The following is a 17,797-nucleotide window of genomic DNA, read 5'->3' as shown; positions in this document are numbered from 1 at the left end:
TGGTGATCCCCTTCGATGGTTATTTGCTTTAATGGCTGCCTTCAGCTTGATGATCCTCGAGATAATAGGCCTATTCCGTCCATATTGTTTAGCCATACAGTATCACTCACATGCACACTGCTCTCATGTTTTTCTATAATTTCTTGCTTCAATTCTAATGAAAGAATTGCCTTCTTCCTGTACTGAAACTTAGCTTCTTAGGCACCATGATTATAGGTAGAATCAAAAAGGAAATGTGAGAAAAGGAAGAAAATAAGCACTGTTAATAACAGACCAAACAGAGGACAACCACACGATACACACAAGAATAGAGAACTGAGCACTCGACGGTCAATGGCGTAATGTTTACTTCGTGTGTCGAAATAAAATTCGGGTGTAGAGTCAAAAATTTGCTCGAATTTTACTTCGGATGTTGGAAAATTCGGATGTAGATACTGTACGTTCGTGTGTAGAGGTTCCACTTTATATATATATATATATATATATATATATATATATATATATATATATATATATATATATATATATATATATATATATATATATATATATATATTTCTGGGCTCCGACCCGTGCTGCCCAGTGAAATGCTCCTTTAACATCATTTCTAAGGTAAAAACTGCTATGAATTTACCAGAGAAAAATTTGTATAGGAATGCTAGGTTGAACCCAGCTCGCTCACCTTAATAAGGTGTCGGTATAATACTGGGGCGCTGAATAAATCACAACCAGAGGCCTCGCACCATTTAGATATCTCCTGTCAATATCCCCGAACAGCGAGGTGCCGTTCAACATCCTACTACTACTAGCAATCCCACGCCAGTGACTCCTCTCCTTTTTCATAGCACCACTATTTAATCCTTATTTTGCTTAGTGTGTGAATTTCGCTGGTTTTTTCTGGATTTACCTCAAGATGTCGGACTCCAATGTCACTCCATCTAAGTTAAGTACCAGATCTATGAGTTTTGAGATTTTGGAGGGGGCCTTGCCCTTTTTTGCTTATATTATAAGTTTTATTTTTCACGACCCCGCGTGGGTCTTTCATGGCGCTTGGCTCCCTCCTATCTCTCTCTCGTTTCGTTCTTAACGCTTTTCAATGAGTCCTCCATACTGATTGTTTCTCGTTATGAACTTTATTGGTATCCACGGTTCACACACCGTATTATATTTTTATATTGATGTCCTGTTATTACGATAACAGTTATTACATATACGCGTGTGTATTATCGGTAGGTTGGCATGCCTGGTCGCCTTCGGGCGTTTCAATTCCACTAATATTATTACTTGGATTATTTACGTTCGCACGCCACGGACTTGCTTATCATTTTAACGTCATTCGTTTTCTTGCATTAGCTCAAGGGTCTTTCATGAGTCAGGTGTTAGTTTTTCATTTAGTTAGCACTTCACTGACTCTGTGTTAAGTTGGTAACCCTGCCGCAGCGCTGTCAGGCTTGGGTTTTCTCCTGTCTCATGTTCGCTCCCTCGTTTGTTTTACGTTTGATATATAGTTAATTTTATTATTATTTTCATCCAGCATGCCTTCCTATCTTATTTTACCATGTGTTATGTTTTTTATAGTGTTATTAGTCTTTCCGCGTGATCATATCAATCGTGGGTCTGGCAGGTTGGTATACCTGCTATCGCCCCACTCCTAGCCTCCCTCCCGCCCGATACCCCACCCCAGGGTTACCTCCCTCTCTCTCTCCAGATCGAGTTAGAGTCACTTTATTGCGTTATGTTCCCCCCCCGGGGGCATTTGCTTTCTTTGCACGGGCGGTTCCCGTTGATCTGTGAGGCTTGCTATAATTATACATTAACGTACATTACTTACTCTTTTGTACTACTCTACCCGGTCGTAGTCGTTTTCTTTCCGTCGCTCGTTTGGCCAACGATCGGCGGGAAGTTTTCTGCTCGGTCCGTGGTACCTTGTCCTGTTATATTATTTATTAAGTTTTGTACGTGCTACTCCCTCTCGGTCCCGCACTTCACGGACCCATTAAAAATCCCTTCCCCCTCTATAGTGTCCCGCACCTCACGGACTTCATATAGATATATATATAAAGACTTTCATTACGGGATCCCCGGAAGTAGCTTTTATACATTACCATCCGGTCGAGTTGTTTAGTTGCGCCTCAGGAGCCAACGTTACTCATTATTACTTGGATTAACTTTTTATATTAGTCACATATATATATTATATATACGATCCTAGTTCTCGACCTTCCCTTCCCTCTTTTGATATGATCACGGTTACGGTCTGACTTAATTTAGATTCTCTTTACAATCAAAATAGATCTGTTATTTTGATATTGATATATTTAAGCACTCCGGACCCCCCAGGGTCCCGAATTTGCTTACATTCAATATACTTAATGGCTAAAAAAAAAAAAAAAAAAAAATTTATCATGATATTGACGTATATATACGTAGATATTTAAGCTCCGGGGCCTCCGGGCCCCTAATTTGCTTTCCTTTAAGATACTCATGTATCTTTTGTCTTACAGACTGTACGTATATAAAACATTTTTATCATGATATTGATATATAAATCTTCTATCATGATATTGATATCATTTAAGCACCCAGGGCCCCCGAGCCCCTATTTGCTTTCCTTCAGGATTCCTAATGTATATATATAAAACATTTTTATCATGATATTGATATATAAATCTTTTATCATGATATTGAAATCATTTAAGCACCCGGGGCCCCCAAGCCCCTATTTGCTTTCATTCAGGACTCCTGATGTATATATATAAAACATTTTTATCATGATATTGATATGTAAATCTTTTATCATGATATTGCTATAATCTAAGCATCCGGGGCCCCAGAGCCCTATTTGCTTTCATTCAGGATTCCTGATGAATATATATAAAACATTTTTATCATGATTGTGATATATATATATATATATATATATATATATATATATATATATATATATATATATATATATATATATATTAAGCACCGGGGCCTCTGGGCCCCTAATTTGCTTTCCTTTGAGATACTCATGTATCTTTTATTTTACAGACTGTACGCTGTGCAATGACGGCATGTGCCGCTGTCATCTATCAACCCTGCGGCCATGACGTGTGTCGTTCACACGCCCACTGTTCTGTCCGGGTGGATGACTTAGCTGTTTGGCATCCAGACAATTGTGTAGTCTGCTACACAATGACCTCCACCCTAACATCTGACTCGGTGAGTGCATTTTCCTTGATACAGACTTGTAGGGAGTTACGATTAATTTCAAAGATTATTAATTTTAAGGCCACTAGTCCTCTGGACTTCCCGCATGCCTTTCACTTCGTGTCTACGAAATCCTTGGACTTCTTCACTTTTCTTTGGCACAAATATCCCTCGCTAATAGTCTGTTCTCTTTCAGTGCTCCCAACTTGAAAAAGATACAGCTCGGGCTACCCTCGAGATCTGGATTGACGGGTTCGCCCGCAACGTGAAGGCCAAACAGCCTTATATTTTCTCTGAGGAATGGTGTTCCTGTCTCTACCCCCATGCTAAAACTTCAGCTGCGGTCCCCAAAGAGTTGGCGGATCCTATCATCGAGAGGTTTGAATCCCTTCTTCTGGCCCCGGACCAAGAAGAGACAGGCGGCACCCTAACTGAGGACGTCGCTACCCTCAACCTCGGTGTGGAACCCATGGCTCTTGACGATCCCGACGCAGGTAGGGACGTAGGTGAGTCAGGTGGTTCCTGGGCTAAGATTCCTATCCCTAGCCCGGCTTTCTCTTCTACTTCAGAACACTCTTCTTTTCGAGGTTTTCCGGGGACAACCGGGAGACCGGCCTGTTATCCCCAAGGTGAAGGGTCATCGTAAGCCTTTATATACGACCCACAAGTCTTCCAAAGACCACAGGTCTTCGAAATCATCAGCTTCGAAGGCTAAATCTTCCTCTACCAGATTCTCTCAAGACCATATTGCTGTGCCTTCAACCTCTCACGGAGTAGCCTCCGTTCCGGCACCTGTTCCCCCCCCCCGGCGGAATCATCTAACCCGGTGGATTTTTCCCAGAAGATATTTGCTCGTTTTGAGTCGATACTATCGTCTCATACGCAGCAATCACAAGAGAGAATAGCTTCTATGGAGAGCCTAGTTCAGGGACTCATGCACTCGGGGCTGCCACCGCCACAACAGCAATACCCCATCCCCGACGCCTCCAAGCTTCCTCCTTTCAATAAGAATAACCCTTGGAGGTTGGCATTGCATGCCCCCTTCTCGGAGGGTATGTTGTCAATCGGAGATTTCGGTACCCGGCCTCTTACGGATTATGAATTCTACCCGCCGGGTCTTGAATTCCCCTTCCCGGGCTACGCTCGCCTCACGGAAGAGGCTCTGATTCGATTGGATAAGGTCCCAAAGGAAACTGTTAATTTTCCTAAAGAACAGGCACAGTCTATCTTGGTCCGCGTGTTTAATGAGTGGGACTGCTTGAATACAATGATTACGGCCTACAAAAGTTCATATACTATGTTTGTGGCCGACGACCAGACCCCTACCCCATGTGCGACCAAGATCATAGAGACGGTCTTTCAGGCCATCAAGGAAGAGAAGCCTTTACCTCACGTCAGGGAGACCGACTTATCCTCCCTTCCTACCTTCTCGGTAGGTAAGTTGAGCCCGGACTGTGCCTCGACGCAGTTCAGCGAACGGCTTCCCAAACTCCCGGAGTCTCTCATTAAATTTGAATATGAGTCGAGGTGTAGATTCAGCAGATCCCTTAATTCAGTTGCCCTTTCTGAATTGACCGTCGCCACTTACAACGAGGGGGACCTCCTTAAGGTCCTCACTAAGTCACTTTTGCAAAACTTTATGGCTGACGCCTATGATTTTGCAAATGCCAGGACCCATTTTCGACGACACGTTCTATCTGAAGCCACAATTAGGCACGAACCTAATAGGCTCCTCAAAGCTCCAGTCTGGGGCCCGGATCTTTTCCCAGGGGACTTAGTTAACTCGGTCCTTAGCGAGGCAGCTAGAGCCAACCAAATCCTCAAGGTTAGGTGGGGCCTGGTTTCAAAGAGGAGATATGAGCCTACTAGTACCCCCATTCGAGGTAGGAAGAGATTGAGGCCCTTCCAATCTTCCCAATTCAGGCAACCGCTGCCAGTGGTTCAACCGGTCTCAGTCCACGGAAGAACTACGTTCCTTCACAAAAGATCTGCTACTAAAGAATGCAATCCAAAGTATACGTCGCTTAAGATTTCAAGGACGCTTGTTCAGCATGCCAAAGAAAGGCTCAGACAAACGGAGAGTAATCCTGGACCTGTCTCGTTTAAATTCCTTCATTCGTTGCGACAAATTCCATATGCTTACCGTCTCGCAGGTGCGGACCTTACTTCCCCGTGGGGCTGTCACCACCTCCATCGATCTTACAGATGCCTACTATCACGTTCCAATAGCAAGGCATTTTCGTCCTTTTCTGGGCTTCAAGCTAGGCAAACAAGCCTATGCATTCAAAATGATGCTATTGGGGCTCAACGTAACACCCAGAATCTTCACCAAACTAGCAGAGACAGTAATTCAAGAGCTTCGGACTCAGGGGATACAGGTAGCAGCCTATCTAGACGATTAGCTAATCTGGTCAGACAATGCCCAGATTTCCCGCGTAGCAACGAACAAAGTCCTCACCTTCCTTCGGCAACTGGGATTCCAAGTCAACCTTGAAAAATCCCGCCTGGTCTAGGAGACCAAGTTTCAATGGCTGGGACTACAAGGGGACCTGTGCTCCCATACGTTGTGCCTCCCCAAAGCCAAAAGGAAGGTGATAGCGAGGAACACAAAACAATTTCTCAGGGAAAAGTTGACCTTCCGAAGGAGACGAGAGTGAATCCTAGGTTCCTTACAGTTCGCCTCCGTGACAGACATCGTCCTGAGGTCCAAACTCAAGGACATAAACAGAGTGTGGCACTCCAGAGCAACCGCAATAAGCCGAGACACACGTGCTCGCCTTTCCCCCACCCTGAGAAAAAGTCTGCAGCCTTGGATGAAGATTAAGAATCTTTCCAAGTCGGTTCCCTTACAACACAAGAAAGTCCAAGGGTTATGGTCACCGGTCTTCCAACAAATGCACGTCAACGTCCTAGAGGCCATGGCAGTCTTCCTCACTTTAAAACTCTCAATCCAGCCAGGAATCTCCATATCAGACTGGTTCTCGACAGTGCAGTCATAGTACACTGCCTCAACAGAGAAGGCTCCAGATCAGCCCAAATAAACCACATCATGTTGAAGTTTTCCTCCATGGCGGCAATGCACAAGTGGCACCTGTCAGCAGTCCATCCAGCAGGAGTCCGGAATGTGGTAGAGGACTCACTTTCCCGGATGACTCCGCTAGTCGGAATGGTCACTAGACAATCGATCTTTCCAGTGGATACTATCTCCAGTCCCGGGTATCCAGGTGGATCTGTTTGTGACGAAATCCAATCGCAAAATAGATTGTTACGTAGCCCCCAGCCTGGACCCTTAGGCTTATGCCACGGACTCTATGATTCTAGATTGGAATACCTGGAAGACGATTTATCTGTTTCCTCTGGTGAATCTCCTGCTGAAAGTTCTGCACAAACTCAGATCCTTCAAAGGTCAAGTGGCTCTCGTAGCCCCCAACTGGCCCAAGAGCAATTGGTTCCCCTTGTTGCTAGAACTAGGTCTCCGCCCCCAACGGATTCCCAATCCGGTGTTAACAAAGACAGTGCAAACTCGCAATGTGTTCGCTTCCTCAAGGATTCTGAATGCCCTAACTTTATGGACTTCATGAAGTTTGCAGCCCAACGAGGTGCAAACATCGATCCTTTGAGTACTATTTTCCTGGAATCTGACAAAAGGGAATCTACTCTCCGTCAATATGACTCAGCTGTCAAGAAATTAGCTAAGTTCTTGAAAGATTCCCAAGTTGAGAGAATGACGATGAACCTAACTGTGACATTCTTCAGAACTCTCTTCGAATCTGGCCTGGCAGCCAATACCATTACTACAATCAAGTCAGCCTTGAAAAGATCTTCCATATTGGTTTTGACATTGATCTAACGGATTCATATTTCTCATCCATTCCGAGAGCTTGTGCCAGACTAAAACCTTCAACTCGCCCTAGCGCAGTTTCCTGGTTTTTGAACGATGTTCTTAAGCTATCCTCTGACACCCCAAATGAATCCTGTAACTATATGGCATTATTAAGAAAGTCACTTTTTCTTTTGAGCCTCGCCGCAGGCTCTAGAATCTCAGAATTGTCAGCCTTATCTAGAGACCCTGGTCATATAGAGTTTCTCTCTTCGGTTGAGGTCCTTCTCTCTCCTAACAAAGTTTTCCTGGCTAAAAATGAAGACCCCAAAACAGGTGGTCTCCCTGGAAGGTTGTTCCACTTCCTCGGGATCCATCCCTGTGTCCAGTTACCACCCTGAAATCCTACTTAGGTAGAACTTCCACTACAACCACAGGGCCCTTATTTATTAGAGAACACGGAGGAACTATTACCCTTAAGGGAATCAGACAACAAATTCTTTATTTTATTAAACAAGCTAATCCTGCATCATTCCCACATGTCCATTATATTAGAACTGTGGCTACCTCAATTAATTTTTTCCACCATATGAAATTTGATGAGCTCTCAAAATATACGGGTTGGAAGTCCCCTAAAGTTTTCAAGCGCCACTACCTAAAACCTTCAGAAGCTCTTAGATTTGCCACAGTAGCTGCAGGGAATATAGTTCCTCCTGAAGGTACTGAGTCCTAATCACAACATCTTGCTCTGTCCTCTTTCCCTCCTGCCTGGCTTACCTATTGTTCCTACCTGTTTTGTTACTATACAGTGAACCCTCGCTACTTCGCAGTTCGACCATCGCGGATTCACCACTTCGCGGATTTTTTCCATAACCCATATATATACAGTAATATATATATATATGTATGCATGTATTTATGTATATATGTAGGTATGTATATGTGTATACATATAAATATATATATATATACACACACACACATATATATATATATATATATATATATATATATATATATATATATATATACATATATATATATATATACATATATATATATATATATATATATATATATATATATATATATATATATATATACATATATATATATATATACAGTATATATATATATATATATATATATATATATATATATATATATATCTATATATCTAAAGTAGGAAGATGTGATGTAGTTCTAAGGGAAAAGTATGGGAAATATGTCTGGGTAATAAGCAAAGCTCTACCTCCAGTTTGTTTCTACATTATGATCAGAGATAAATGTAAACAAAACATTGGTTGCCATTTTTTATCGTGCTTTTTAGCATGTTTAGGAAATGCATGATATAAAATCACCTTTAATATTTGTGCCTGTTTTAGTTTAGGGTACTGTAGTACATGCATTAAGTGTTCTGTACATTAAGGGGTAGTTTGTTAACAGTACTACGTACAAGGGAAGGTTTTAAAAGCCTGAAAATACATGTTGAATAAATAGGTAAATATGGTGTCACTACTTCGCGGATTTTCACCTATCGCGGCCGCGACTGGAACCTATCTACCGCGATAAACGAGGGTTCACTGTACACCCTTATGGTGTATTATTTTATTATTCAATTGTTCAATTTCACGAATTGTTTTGATTTCTCTTGTTCTTGAATCCCCGAGCTGATTTTATTTTGCCTTTTTGATTACCAAGCTGGATTCCCACTATTCATATCTGTTGAATTTTACCTACGGGTTTCATTATTGATTGTTTACCATGTCTATTTATCTCTGTCATATACATGTTGATCTAATTTTACGGGTTTCCACATCCCTCTTTTTTTATATTAAACTCATCAGCTCTGTTATTTTTGTGTTATTTCTCTTCGGGTAGTTAGCCATATTGGGTCCCCATTCTCTGGTACGATTTCACTGGGCGGCACGGGTCGGAGCCCAGAAAAGGGATTTCGACGAAGGAAAAATCTATTTCTGGGCGAGAGACCCGTGCCGCCCAGTGAACCCACCCGTCCCTCCCTGATTGGGCCCCAATCTGGGGTGCTATGGGGAGTGACGTCACTGGCGTGGGATTGCTTAGTAGTAGTAGGATGTTGAACGGCACCTCGCTGTTCGGGGATATTGACAGGAGATATCTAAATGGTGCGAGGCCTCTGGTTGTGATTTATTCAGCGCCCCAGTATTATACCGACACCTTATTAAGGTGAGCGAGCTGGGTTCAACCTAGCATTCCTATAAAAAATTTTCTCTGGTAAATTCATAGCAGTTTTTACCTTAGAAATTATGTTAAAGGAGCATTTCACTGGGCGGCACGGGTCTCTCGCCCAGAAATAGATTTTTCCTTCGTCAAAATCCCTTATATATATAAAACGGATTTTGAGCGAAGCGAAAAATCTATTTTCGGGTGAGATAGCCATGTCGTCCTGATGGAAGGTTCCTTCAGTAGCTTCCTAAGGGTATATATGACTACAGTAGATATTCCCAGAGAATTAAACTGAAGGTTTCACAGAATTCTAACTTCTGGCGCGAGTACCCATAAGGTTTCCCTTTAGGATATCGCATAATAACAGGGGACGTATGCTTGACACGCCACATAGCTATCTGCACCCCACATAGCGTTTACGCTTCGAGGGGGAAATTGGTGGCAAGTTATGGGAGGAGCCGATACAAAGTTCTCCTCCGTTACTGTTACGGTACTTAGATGACGTCACGAACGACGCCATGTTGCCCACAATCTTGGCTGACGTCATAACCGCTCGCCTTCTCCATTCCTTCCGGCGTCTAGGCAAGCCTCCATGATACAATAAGATTGGGAGGGGGCCTGTCAAGGCCTGAAATAGAGAAAAAAGGGCGGGTCCATCAGGACGACATGGCTATCTCACCCAAAAATAGATTTTTCGCTTCGCTCAAAATCCGTTTTTTGGGCTCAGGCCATGTCGTCGTGATGGAAGTGTACCAGAGAATTAATGTATCGTGGATTTTTCCCTTTTGTAGTGCCTTCGACTTCTAGACAATATTCCTTTGGTCTAATGACCACAGACACCTTGTGACATTACCGGTATATGTCACTTCAGATAAACATGTGCTATGTTACTGCTTCCTGCCCCCCCGGCAGGGGAGAGTCCTATTGGACGTAAGGAAAGTCTTGAAGTTACTTGATAAAGGAACTCACCCAGCATTAGAAGTACCTTCCGGTCCCAGAGCCAGATAGAAGAAGGTAAGTACAACGTGTTGGAACAAATTACCTTAAGTCTAAATGAGTTTGTATCAATAAAGAACAATAGTATTTTCATCGTTAAGACAAATTTACATATCATAGAGGGAATTAAAACTCTCAATCAGTATTTTATTACAATATTAGGGCAAAATAAGACGCACGAGTTAAGCAAATTCTTGTATTTGGTCATAAATAAGAATTAGCATATACAGGTAATAAATGTAAATTGTAATGGAATGCAAATCAGTTACATAGGCTTAGGACATTAATAGAAATAGGTGTGGTATCCGAAAAGGAAAACTTGCCATCACACACGTTAATTCCATAGGAATTAAAAAGTCTTCCTAGAATGTCTTATATACACTTCATGTTAGGAACATGTGGCACACGTGTTTTAGTCTATGTGACTTCACCTTAGTATAAGAACAGTCCGTAGTGTCACATGGTGGCACTATTTTCACTATGTTGCACACTAGGGTCAACACAGACACCCTTAGAGTTAGAGTCCCAAATAACTCACTGTTCATCGCAGCACTAAGCAGCAGGTTTTAACACACTACCTGCAGCCACCACAAATCTTTTCAATTCATGCACCTGCTTCGCAAAGTGTTTAAAAAACACTCTTGAAGACTTCCAGCCTGTGAATGAGCGAAGACTTTCGAAGTCCATTGAGTGGAAGAAATTCAGAGAAGAGGCGACTTTCCTGGGATCGTGACCTGCGGGTGTACTGTCAGGATCCGCTCTGCGAATAAAGTAGGTGATCTTCGCCCTTAGTCGTTAGAGTGACAAATCAGAACCCGATGTTTCCCCTTTAAAGAGCTGTCCTCCACCGAAGTCTGAAGTTCTTCGAAGATAGACCTTTAGGCTCTCCACTGGGCACAGAGAGATATCTTCCTTTAGAGGGCAGATTCTCCAGGGACCCAACCTTTTAGTGGGTAGCTCATTCTTGGCGAGAAACGTTGGGTCAGGAAAGAGGGAGAGCTCGCCTGTTTCTGCGAACTGGATCTGGCCCTCTTCTCTTAATAATGCCACAATTTTACTGACTCGAGCTCCCGAGGCGAGAGCAAATAAGAAAATCACTTTTTGAGTCAAATCTTTCAGAGGGCAGGTTTCATTGTCCAAACTTGTGGCAAAATGGAGCACCTTGTCAAGAGACCAGGACATAGGTCTCGGCGGAGGTGCGGGTCTGAGTCTAGCACATGCCTTCGGCAGCTTGTTAAAGATGTCACTAGACAGGTCTTTTTGGAAGGCATATAGTGAGGGTCTTGTTAGGGCCAATTTGCAGGTGGAAATCGTGTTGGCTGCCAAGCCTTGTCCATGAAGGTGAATGAAGAAGGACAAACAAAAATCCATTGATATTTCTGTAGGATTTCTAGCCTTGACAAAGGTCACTCATTTCTTCCAAGATGACTCGTATTGCCTTCTGGTAGATTTGGTTCTATATTCCTCTAAGAAGTCTAAGCTTTTCTTCGAGATACCAAACCTCTTCTTGATGGCTAGGGAGAGAAAATCATGAGATGAAGGTCTCGGGTTTTCTTTGATGAAGCGAAGACAGTCGACTTCTGAACTTGTTGGGTTAGAACTGGGTCCGGCAGGGGAATTAGCTTGGGTTGTAACTCCAGGATCAATGGGAACCAGTTGCTCTGGGGCCATTTGGGGGCCACTAGGGCCGCTATTCCTTGGAAGGATCTCAGCTTGGTGAGGACTTTCAGCAGAAGGTTGGGTGGAGGGAACAGGTAAATCTTGGTCCATCTGTTCCAATCCAGGGACGGAAGCGATGGACGCCATGTCCATCGCTTCCGCTCGGGGGTCCTCGTATGGGGCCACGTAGCGAGGAAGTTGTTTGTTGTCGCTCGTCGCGAAGAGGTCGATCTGCAGTTCCGGGACTTCTCGGGAGATGATGGAGAATGAGTCTGCGTCTAGGGACCATTCTGACTCTATCGGGGCTGTCCTGGATAGAGCATCCGCCGTCACGTTGCGGAATCCTTGTAGGTGAACTGCTGAGAGGTGCCATCTTTTCTTTTCCGCTAGGCGGAAGATGGGCAGCAACACTTGGTTGAGTTGGGGCGATTTTGGGCCCTGACGGTAGAGACATCTGACCACGACTTCGCTGTCCAGGGTCAGTAGAATATGGACTGAGGGACGTGGGGACAGCCTCTTCAGAGTAAGAAGGACTGCCATGGCCTCCAAGATGTTGATGTGAAACGTCTTGAATAGGGGAGACCATGTTCCTTGAACTTGCCGTTGATGGGAGTGACCCCCCATCCTTCTAGCGATGCGTCCGTATGGATAACGACCGAGGGAGGCGGTAGTTGAAGAGGTACCGACCTTTTCAGGTTCTTTGCCTCCGACCACGGCTTGAGGAGTGATCGTAGCCGGGTCGGCAGAGATCTCTTGAGATCTCTTCGAGCGATTGATGCCTATCTTCTCCAGACTCCCGATGCATCTTTTAGCTGTGCTCGTAGCACTGGGTCTGTCACTGAAGCGAACTGATGGGGGCCGAGCACCCGTTCCTGTTGTCGTCTTGAAATCCGTTTGGATTTGAGGAGTCTCTTGACAGATCCTGCTATTTCCTTTCTCTTCTTTAGTGGAATGGAAAGACGGTGTGACTGAAGATCCCAATGGATTCCTAGCCATTGGAACTTCTGAGCTGGAGAAAGTCGAGAATTTTTGGTGTTGATCTTGAAGCCCAAATGTTCCAAGAATTGGATCACCTTTGTGGAACCTTGCAGGCATTCTTCTTCGGATGCTGCCCACACCAGCCAATCGTCCAGGTAAGCCATCACCTGGACGCCTTGTAAGCGTTGCTGTTGAACGATCGTCTCTGCGAGCTTCATGAATATCCTTGGGGCTATGTTTAGCACGTAGGGCATGCCTCTGAAGGCGTACTGTCTTCTTTGAAGCCTGAATCCTAGGTAGGAGGAGGTCTGGCGATTCATTGGAATATGCCAGTAGGCGTCCGCCATGTCAATCGAGACTGTGTATGCCTTTTGAGGCAGTAGGGCTCTTATGTGTTGAAGAGTCAGCATTTTGAACTTGTTGTTCACTATGAACTTGTTGAGAGGGGACAAGTCCAGAATGACTCTGAGTTTGTGGAGTCCTTCTTGGGAACACAGAATAGTCTTCCTTGGAACCTGGTGGACTTTACCCTCTTGATCACCTTCTTGTTCAAGAGTTCTTGGACGTATTCTTCCAGAACGGGGGCGGAGTGTTGGAAGAATTGGTGGAAAAGCTGGTGGTGGTGTTACCCAGCTCCAACCTAGTCCGTTCTTGATGATACTGTGAGCCCAGGGATCGAAGGTCCAACGATCCTGGAAAAGGCAGAGTCTTCCTCCCACCGAAAGCATCTCATTGCTTCTGGTTGCCCGAGGGTTTACCACCTCGGCCGCTTGCTCCCTTTCCTCCTCTCCCTCTGGAGGGAAGTCAAGAGGAGTCTCTACCGGTGCCTCTACCTCTGGGACAAAAGGAAGTTGACTGCCTTTCGTAGGCGGGCGTGAAGGCTGGTGACTGAGTCACCACCGGTTGGGGTACCAGTTGAAAGGTTTGTTGGGGTTGAGCCACCAACTGGGGAGCGCGGATGCTGGAAACTGGCGTTTAGCCTGACGTTGCTGAGGTCTAGGCTTATTTGGTTTCTTCTTTGGTTGGGGGCTCTCATCCTGAGAAGATTTCCTTTTCTTTGACATGCCCTACTTGTGGAGAAGGTTCCGGTTCTCCGTGGCGGCCCTGTCAATGGTCTCTTTCACGAGGTCATTGGGAAAGAGATCTTTCCCCCAAATGTTGGAGGAATGCCACCGTCAAACACGAACTCTCTGCAGGCTCTCCGTGCCCTAATGAAGCTATAAAAGTCTTTTGTCAGGGTAGCAAGGTGGGTCTTAGCCAAGACCACGTAGAAGCCTGGGGTCCATTGTTCCCCAGCCATCGTCTCCATTTGCACCTGGAGGGAAAGGGAGGCCGCCAGCCTCTCTTTCGTGTCCTGCTCCCGACGCAGAAGGTAATCGGAGAGCTTAGGGAGGTTCTCGTTGAACTGCAGTCCAGCGATGTCAGCTTCCAACTTTCCCACGGAGAAAGTTAACTGGATGTCTTTCCAGTTCTTGTCGTCGGGAGGAAGGGCGAGGGAGAGGGGCCTACATTCCTCCAATGTAGGGCAGGGCTTCCCTTCCTCCACCGCCTTCAACACTGCTACGAGGGACTTCTCCACGAAGGGGAAGACCATGGTGGTAGGAGCAAGAAAAGACGGGTGTTTCTTGCTTAGGGCCGGCACCTTGGAATTGGTGTAGCCCTTGCTCTTCAGGCAGCCGGCTAGCAGAGATTGAGCCTTTGCATGGTCAAACACGATGACCTCTTTAGGCTCGGTTTCCTCCTTGGAAACGGGCTCGGACTTGAGGCGGATGTAACAGTCCGGGTAAGCTTCAAAACTAGGCGAGAATTCCACCTCTTCCTGGGGAACGGTGCCTATCTTGTCATTCGCAAAGATGCTGCCAATCGTGATAGGCATGTGCTCGGCATGCCTCCATGGGTTCGTCACAGAGCAGGGTGGAAGGTCCTTCACTGTGATCTTCCTCAGGGTTTGCTTTGACAAGCGAAGGATTTCCCTCTTGAAATCCTTATCCTTCTGGCAGATCCTCTCGTCAAGGACCGCAATCAAGGCTTGGAAGTTATCCACAGGTGTGTCCGCTCTTGTGGGCGTAGGAGTGGACGAAGTAGAGGGGACGGGTTCCGAGACGACTACGGAAGTGATAGAGGGTGCAGGGGCGCCTTCTTCTTCGGAGTCAGGAGCCTCTTTAGGTTCCTCTTCTTGACCCTCGGCCATCAGGGTCCTCTCGGTGGTGTCCGACACTTCTGACATCCGTTCCACCTCGTCGAGATGGAAGTCTTGGAGTGCGTTCGATACGTCCGGTTCAACCGTCAGTTGGACACAGGGGATCTCTGGCTTGGGGATGACAGCATCCGCAGATGAAAGGAAAGAGCAAAGCTCTCATCTTCTCACTAGGGAGATAGGGCCCCGTGGCGCTCTTCAGGAAACCACGCACCCACTTGCGTAGTTTCTCACGAGCATTGTCCCTGGCCTCCGCTGACGGGGGGGGCCTCAAACGACTCGTTGAGCAGGTCCTTGCAAACAGTGCAGACCTGTGGGTCCCAATATCGAAGAGATCCTTGGGTGACGGAGCAGCTGGCGTGGGTTTGGCATGCCAGGTGGCCATAGAAGTCCGGGCGCCGAACGCTACAGAAGGCGCTCTCACACCGGATGTACTCCTCCTGTAAAGAAGAAAGGGGTACATGAGTATTCGGAAGTCTATAACATTGACTTAAAGTAATCTTAGATTAGTCTTAAAGTAATTTCAATTACAATATAAGATTCCTTTCCAAGTGTAAGCTTAAGATAGGTAAGCTGGAAATGAAGCAGGAAAGACACATACTTGTGAATCCCGCCCAGCCAATTGCCGCGACCTTACACCACTACTAACTCTAGGGCTTTCCTTCGAGTAAGCCCTAAGGGGGAAAGTTATCCAGTAGGGATAAGTAGCACAGCTAGTACTTCCTCCGGGGTATTTGCAATGGTGAAAGGGAGAGCTGAGATCATTCAGCATAGTGAAAGGGGGAAATAATTATCCCCAATTCGAGTAGGTCCCGGCAAGGGACTGCGCATGGATGCACAGAGTATGCTAAAAAGTATTTACTGCACAACTATACACCTTAGTTTTCTGACTAGGGTATGTACTATACCATAGATGTACTGGCTATCGTATATAGCTATACAATAGACACTGCCGGCGCACTGCCGGAAGGGTAGAGAAAGGTGACAGTCCACTGTCGTAATATGAATTAGGTGGAGCCGGCAGCCCGCCAACATGTCGGAAGCACACCGGGCACCGGCGAGTCTCCGATTGAGGGTAACCCCTCCCAGCCATCAGTCTATGTGGCGGGGAAAGGGCGATAATCTCAGGATTGATGGCAGATCGCCGGCATGTCGGCGGCCCCCGTCAGTCGGCAGGCAACAGGCTGTAGGTACTCCAACCCTGACTTCAATCTATAGGAAAGAGAGGAGACCTAGGCTAAGCTGTCGGCTGTTGCCGGCAGAGTTGTGCGACAGTGGACCAGCACTTGATTGAGAGAGAGAGAAAGCATAGAGGAAGGAAGAAGGAAGGGCGGCAGCTCACTACCCTAACCCCGCCTTCCTCGAGAAGGAGGGTTCAAATGGAAGGAAGAATATGATCAGGCTTCCATCCAGCCGCAACTAAGCCGGCAGTCAGCTAGAGTTGCGGATGGCGGTCCAAGGGAGGACCGAAGAACACTCTAAAATAGAGAGGTCTTACACCGGCAGACCGACCTGTCATACGCTATCCCATAGATCAACTATATGCGGGAAGCTTAGCAGTTCGGACTAACAGGCGAAAGGACCGGGCCGACCCCACAACCTGCCGGCACTCGGTCGAGTTGCAGGACGGTGGACAGAGGTGTGATGGCTAGGCCATCACCAAAGGACAGAAGGGGAGGGGAAAAGGGTCCTGAGAAGGAGTGTAGGGGTTGGTGAGAGCCTTCCCCAACACTCCAAGGGGGGGGGTTCTGTTTCAGTACTGGCACTATCCCAGGTATAGGAAGAATTCGTTCTCCAGCCTAGGGTAGGTTAGTACAGTAAAAGAACGGTATGGCCATGCCCTTCCAAAATATAAAGAAAGAGAATCCCAGGGCCTGCCTAAACTAGGCTAGGGGAAGCATATCCCCTAGCCCGGAGAAGGCAGGTGTATTACAAGTCGCTAGGCCACAGGGAGGAAAGGTAGTAACCCTACCAGGTGTGGCCTAGGGGGGAAGGGCAGAGCCCCCCCCCCCCTGCTGTCCAGCGGAGACCAAAAGGAGAGTTCATTCGCCTCATGGGGTAGCTGGGAGCAAACGACTGATACTCTGAGGTTCTGACTCCAACTCAAAGCTCATGAACTATGGCTATGGGCAGGGAAAGAAAATCCTAGCCTAACCTCACTTGAATACGATTCAAGGTAAGGAGAGCTAGGATGTAGCCTAGGCTACCTCAGAGGGAGGAGAAATTACCTTAGTGTGAAGGTAACCGGGAGGTGTGAAAGTATACAAAAGCCCTAAGCCTTAGGTTAGGGGCAAGGGAATCGACTACCAAGATCATCAAAACCCTTTTTTTGGGCTCAAGCCATGACGTCCTGATGGAAGGTTCCTTTAGTAGCTTCCTGAGGGTATATATGTCTACAGTGGATATTCCCAGAGAATTAAACCAAAGGTTATCACAGAATTCTAACTTCTGGCGCGAGTACCCTAAAGGTTTCCCTTTAAGATATCGTATATCAACAGGGGACGTATGCTTTAACACGCCACATGGCTATCTGCACCCCACACAGCGTTTACGCTTCGAGGGGGGAAAGGTGGCGAGATAACTGAGGAGCCGTTCCAAAGTTATCCTCCTACGTTACTGTTACGGTACCTCGCGACGTAAACAAACGGCAGCCATAGCTGTCCGCCATATTGTGTGACGTCACGTCCGTCCTCATTCCTTTCTTTGTAGCGATCTACTGTACAACGTTTGGTTTTTCCCAGTGATCG

Source organism: Palaemon carinicauda, chromosome 1, assembly GCF_036898095.1.
Source record: "Palaemon carinicauda isolate YSFRI2023 chromosome 1, ASM3689809v2, whole genome shotgun sequence".
NCBI classification, from domain to species: Eukaryota; Metazoa; Arthropoda; class Malacostraca; order Decapoda; family Palaemonidae; genus Palaemon; species Palaemon carinicauda.
The sequence above is the reverse complement of the archived record's forward strand: the minus strand, read 5'-3'. Positions refer to the sequence as shown.